Source organism: Mytilus edulis, chromosome 6 (assembly GCF_963676685.1).
Source record: "Mytilus edulis chromosome 6, xbMytEdul2.2, whole genome shotgun sequence".
NCBI lineage: Eukaryota > Metazoa > Mollusca > Bivalvia > Mytilida > Mytilidae > Mytilus > Mytilus edulis.
In genome coordinates this window covers 12779487-12785910 of record NC_092349.1, presented here as the reverse complement: position 1 = coordinate 12785910, position 6424 = coordinate 12779487, and the positions used below count along the sequence as shown (strand labels likewise).

General features: G+C 31.4%; 1 long non-coding RNA gene across 1 annotated transcript; it reads right to left on the bottom strand.

The window, feature by feature from the left end:
• Positions 1-2585: 2585 nt before the first annotated feature.
• Positions 2586-4634, bottom strand: LOC139527150 (uncharacterized). Its single transcript, XR_011665283.1, has 2 exons — positions 3230-4634; positions 2586-2792 (listed from the first exon to the last, which is right to left on the bottom strand). It is a non-coding gene; the product is annotated as an uncharacterized lncRNA (long non-coding RNA).
• Between the last annotated feature and the right edge of the window lie 1790 nt (positions 4635-6424).

Below are 6424 nucleotides of genomic sequence, written 5' to 3'. Positions count from 1 at the left end.
TTCTGAAGGGTCTGCGTCGTTTCATTGGAACATTACTACATCATCAGTTCAGATCAATGAAAGTTATGGATGTTGTATGAGGATCTACAATTCTATGTCAAACTCGTATTACAAAGTGTATTCATCAGTTGTCTATAATGGAACAGGTACTTTGTAAAAATAAAATATAGGCAATTGTTTCTTTAAATCATACATACCCTTCTCTAATTAGTATGAGAACAAATTATTCAAATAACTATTTGCCGGAAATAACCGTGTCAATTATATTCCAAGTCAGCGCAATGATTGCTGTCGTCTACTGAACTAATGATCCATAAATAATTATGAATTTAAAAAATAAGGAGTAAGCTTAAATTAGATAAACTCAAAACGGAGCGAGAACGGGTGTGTCGACATGATATGTCTCTCTTGTTAACGTGTATTTGTTCCACCTATCAGAAATTCCACTGGAAACTTATAAAATTAGTCATAAACAATGTCGTAATATTTGTTCTCGTTCGGAACATATTATTTTATATTAATTCTAGTGAAAACAATATTCCAAAACAGTTTTTGTCCTGTTTGGAACGTCTATTTTGCTGATATCTATAGATCCCAGACAGTGAAACATATCTCTTTTCAGTTAAGACACCAATTATCTGTCAACAAATCTTTGATGTTTAACATAAATTAACAGTAGATTTTACTCAAAGTCCTGCCGGAAAAATGAGCGTTAGGAGTAAATTTACGTTTTACGAATTACCTATTAAATGAACATGCATGCACCCTAACATGCTGATTGTGATACATTTATGAGAACGCAAATGTATGTATCAAGAATAGATTTATTGATTAATCAAACCTTTTAAAAGAGCTTTGGAAAATGCTTTGATTCTGTAACTAAGACATTTTTGTTAAGATTCTGCTTTATATGAGTGCACAAACAAGTCAACACTACGAGTGTACAATAAGAAATATTGATTAGCAACTGTTTGGTGCAATCTAACGAACGCATCATTTTATTGTTAGTAAAACTCTACAATCACTTTAGGTTTGCTCAATCTAGATAATAATACACAGATATGTAGTTGAGCTTCATTTATTGGTTAATTATGTCGTCTTCATTTTTCAACAGTATTCACTCCAACGACATCATTCATCAACTCTGTTAATACCGCAACAAAGCGTCCTAGAACAAATTTACGTAATTCTACTAAAGAAACGACTATAATTGGTAAGTATGATATTCTTTTTAAACAGTTAAGAAATATCGCTATCCAGTAAAAAACAAGGGTTGTTGTCCTCATTACACGAAGTCGAGGAGGTGTAACATAAGCGTGATTTATCGAGCGACTGAGTAAACAGAAGTATCGATGGTGGGAACAGTCGTTTCTTGTCAATTTAGTTTAAAGGGGACCGTAATGTAATGCTCATGAAGGAAAATATTTTTTTTGTTATTCGATAATTGATCCCGCATCTGTAGCCATGTTTAATTATCATAGAAACTATTTCATATGTGGTAATGGCGATTCCAGAGGAACCTGCAATAGTAAATCAAAGACTTTTGAACGGTAGTTTGTATTAGCATTTAAATATCTTATTTTAATTGAGATTACACAGGTAAAATAGCTACGGACGTTTTACGTCCGTAAAAAATCCGTAAAACGTCCGTATTATACGGCACGTCTACGGACGAATAGTACCACGGACGTAAAACGTCCGTTGCTTCCCATCCGTAAAACGTCCGTAAAACGTCCGTAATACGGATATTTAGTACCACGTCCCTATTACGGACGTTTAGTACCACGGACGTAATACGGATGTTTTGTACCACGGACGTATAACGTCTATTATAATTATGCATTATAATATATATATATTATAGTATATAACACACTTATTGTAGTATATATAACACACTTATTATAGTGTATAGTATAGTTTGATTTTTATGTAACAGTTGCATTGTATTGCTGAAACTTTTGATGGAACTGTCAATGATAAAATGCTATACTTTTTTTTAAGGTGATGATACTTTTTATTTGCATTTCCTTATATCATGTATATAGTCTCCTAGTGTTCTATCTAAAAAAAATATTCTGATGCAATACACATACAAGGATTTTGTCAAAGAACTTTCTGTCATACAGTGACTTGTTGTTTAACAAGTTGAATATTGATGATATCTTTTTAAACATTTTACATGATATTTCAAGAGTAAATCAACAATAATCAGAAGTATTTCAGTGGTGGTCTTTGGTTCATATTTTGCTTTCATGTATTAACTTGATAAAATAAGGCTCTTAGTTTTCTCTATTTGTCATGTCCAAACCCTTTCACAACACACTATATAGTTCATTTTTTTCATTGTTGGAGGACATATGGATACCTATAATAGCTCACTATCACATCATGTGAACTCTGGTGGATATTTTTCTCATTGGCAATTCAACCAAATGTCCTTACTTTTATAAGTCCTTTTAATTATATATCAAGAGTAATTGATCTCAAGAGTATAAATTGAGAATACTGTAATGTTTCCTTTTTACAGTTTTGAATGTATCCTTTTTCTTCAAACTTTCTTAGAACAAACATAATCTTCAATCTTCTTCAAAGTTCAAAATTTTATTTCCAAGGATTTATATTCACATTATAATTTCTCTACTTTCCAAGTCTATGAATGTCAAAATAAATGTCTTCTTTGTAAATTTAAACGTTCTATTTTTTGTAAAATTCCCAAGTTTGTGAGGTAGTCTTCTGTGTCCTGTATTCATGGTATTGGTTATTCTTCACCATGTTCACTGTGATGGTAACTGAAATAAAATATTCATAAAGAATATAAATCTAACTTCCATGAATTACATAAGCTAATTGTTATATGTTTGCAAATTCATTCTGTTAATGCAAAATCATTAACTGGTCGTTTTTTTTGTTGCTTATTTGAATGTCCAGTGGCAAATATTTTATGTTTTCTAAATAACAACGTTAAATTATCAAAACATAATATTGGCCAGTCTGACTAGGTAAGTTTGTAATGTAAATGCTATGATAGTCTGAATTTCTGACATCTTAAGTGTGTGTGTATGGAGCAGAAGGAGGCGAGCAGAGTAAGGCTTAATGCATGCATTGAATCAGAAAGTGAGAAAAATAAGCAACACTGTACATGTACAATTAAACTTTTTTTACCTTAAGTTTTAGGTAGATAACATAAAATTATTTAAATTAACTGCAATTCTACAGATGAACTTACTTTGATATCAGGTCTGTTTTGCAGGGCATTCACACCTACATGACATACATGTTCACCAGTAATATCAATCCTTGCCAATAATGTCCTTTCCTTTCATTTGGTAACAAGCTAAAATTGTATATATATATATATAAATTAATCAAGAAGTCCAGACAAAAACTATATGTAGTATGAACCGATGCTCACTAATTTATACCTTTCCTATATACTTTTACTTTTAAGTAAATTGAAACAAAATGTAAGCTAACAACAGAAAGAAGATCAAGTTTAAGCTTATAAAAAAATCCTATATACATGTATGTGCAGATTTTAATAAAAGAACAACCTTTCAATGTACCTTGGCAATTGATAAACTTCAATTGAATCATAATTTCCTGTCAATATGCACATCTACATAGTATGTCCTTATTATCTACTAAGTTTCATGAAATTCTGTTGTGTGGATTCAGAGGAGTTGCAATGACAAACTGTTGAAGTAGTAATAAAGCAAATAAGTTCAAAGGGGCATAACTCCTAGAAAAAAAAATGAATTGTAATTTCCTGTTGATATGCACATCTACATAGTATGTCCTTATTATCTACAAAGTTTCATGAAATTCTGTTGTGTGGATTCAGGAGAGTTGCAATAACAAACTGTTGAAGTAGTACATTAAAGCAAATAAGTTCAAAGGGGCTTAACTCCTAAAAAAAAAAATTGAATCTTAATTTCCTGTCGATATGCACATCTACATTGTATGTCCTTATTATCTAAAAAGATTTCATGAAATTCTGTTGTGTGGTTTGAGAACAGTTGTGATGACAAGAAACAGGACTTGACGTCAGACAGACAGGTCAAAAACATTATACCCCCAAAACTTCGTTGAGTGGGACATAAAAATGCTGAATATCATGAAACTTAGTTAAATTGTTCATATTTTTTGTTGTAAGCTCCCATTTGATTTTTATAAATTTAAGTTTGTCAGTTTCTGAGTTATTAGATTTTCTTCATACATGTCATAAGAAAAGGGGTGACTTTCAAGTTTTGGGAAATACATGTATCCTTAAAATTTCGTTAAACTTTGATGACCGATTTATAGCTATTAAGAAAACCTCCTTTTAGTTTTCTTTTTATAAATTTCTGATATACATGTGACATTGAGAAGTTATTGTTTGTTTGCAGTCTGACAACAGATTAACCAATTATTGCGCAACAGCCCAGTGTATTGCACAACAGCAAGAAATCTTTAATTGAATATACATGTAGATTCAATTCTTGAATTCATATAAACTGCTACTTTTGCATAGGTAATGTTTCTGTATTTAAAATCTGTAGTACTGGACATTTACTTTTGATATTTAGTATCATAACTTTCTTTACTTAAAAATTATTGTAACATTTAGGTACGGTACATGTATAAGTCGTTCCCAAACCTACAAATCTCCAATTTCATCGTTAACAATAGACCTACAGCAAAAGGCCCTGTACTTTAATTTTCTGTCTTGCCTATAAAAAATACTTTAAATAGTACCCCTTTCTTCCCATAGTGAGGCCCCTCATGGGGGGGTCCTAGTAATCACATAATCACCATTTTTTTGCCAATATAATCACATAATCATTAAATATTTGCTTATCTTTAGTAATCAAATAATCATAAACTAAAAATACAGTCCTAGGTAATCAAATAATCATGAAATATTTGGCTTAATAATCAAATAATCATTAAAAAAACGGCCAAGTAATCACATAATCAAAAACCCCATGAGGGCCCTCCATAGTCCCACAATAAAATAGAAGCGAGGCCCCTCATGGGGGGGTCCTAGTAATCACATAATCACCATTTTTTTGCCAATATAATCACATAATCATTAAATATTTGCTTATCTTTAGTAATCAAATAATCATAAACTAAAAATACAGTCCTAGGTAATCAAATAATCATGAAATATTTGGCTTAATAATCAAATAATCATTAAAAAAACGGCCAAGTAATCACATAATCAAAAACCCCATGAGGGCCCTCAGAAGCTTAGCAGGTAATTTGCTCTTATTCCACACCAAAGGAGGATAAATGTATGATAACATTTTAATGTTACCAGCATTATTCTACATACATTGATTCTGAGACTACTTTAACATATACATTCTAAGGGCTTTAATATATTAAAGGGCGGGTACAAAATGTATATAATAAGGGACGAAGGAACACCATGTGACTATTGCATTGGTTGTTGTGATTAAAACATGATAAGAGTGTTTCCTTCCCCCTGCATCTTATGATCCTCATTGAACAGTAGAAACTACTTCAGACATTAAACAATCTGAAACTTTTCAGGTACTTTCTATATGCTCATGTGCAATTTCTTGTTAGCATAGTTTTGTACTTGGACAGATAATCAGAATGATCAACAACCAAGTATATTAGACAACAGTCAGGTCTATTGCCATTGGTGAAACCTGGTATGAGGTAATTTTAATTCAGCCTTGTACAATATATACATAGACTACAGTAATTTTTGCTCAAGCATTGCAAATAAGGTTAAATGTTAGATGTTTTATATTGTTTTAACTGCTTTTATGGCAATTATTTAACCATCCATCATTAGCATGATTAGTTGGTTGTTTGAAAGACACCCAGCAGGGGAAGATCCAGCCATTTTAAAAACAGGGGGGGGGGTCCAACTATATGTCCCAATTCAAATGCATTGATCGGCCAAAAAAAAGGGGGGGGGGTTCCAACCCCCGGACCCCTTGGATCTGCCACTGCCAAGCACTCTTTGTATTTATAATTCAACTTAATTGTAATTACAACCTTTAGAAAAAAATATGGAAAGATTTTTTTCAATTTCTTTTTTTTGTAATTAGGTCAAATAAAATAATATCTGTGTTCATGCTATTCAGCTATTACATCTTTGAAAAAATAGGATAGGTAGGGATTTTTTTTAATTTTACATTTTACATATTTTTCATTGACTCTTTGGGCTGATGGGAGAGAAATTCTGACATTAACAGTGCTTATTGATAATTGGTACGCTATTTCTAGGCTTAAAATATAGGGTAGTTGCGAATGGATGTTCATAATGAACAAAAGTTAATTATTTTAATAATAAAAAATTATATTAGTACATGTATGTCATGTATGTACTCATATTATGCAAATATTTAAAGTTATAGCCTTGAAGCAGAGATTCACTATACATATGTATGTCTGGCATGCA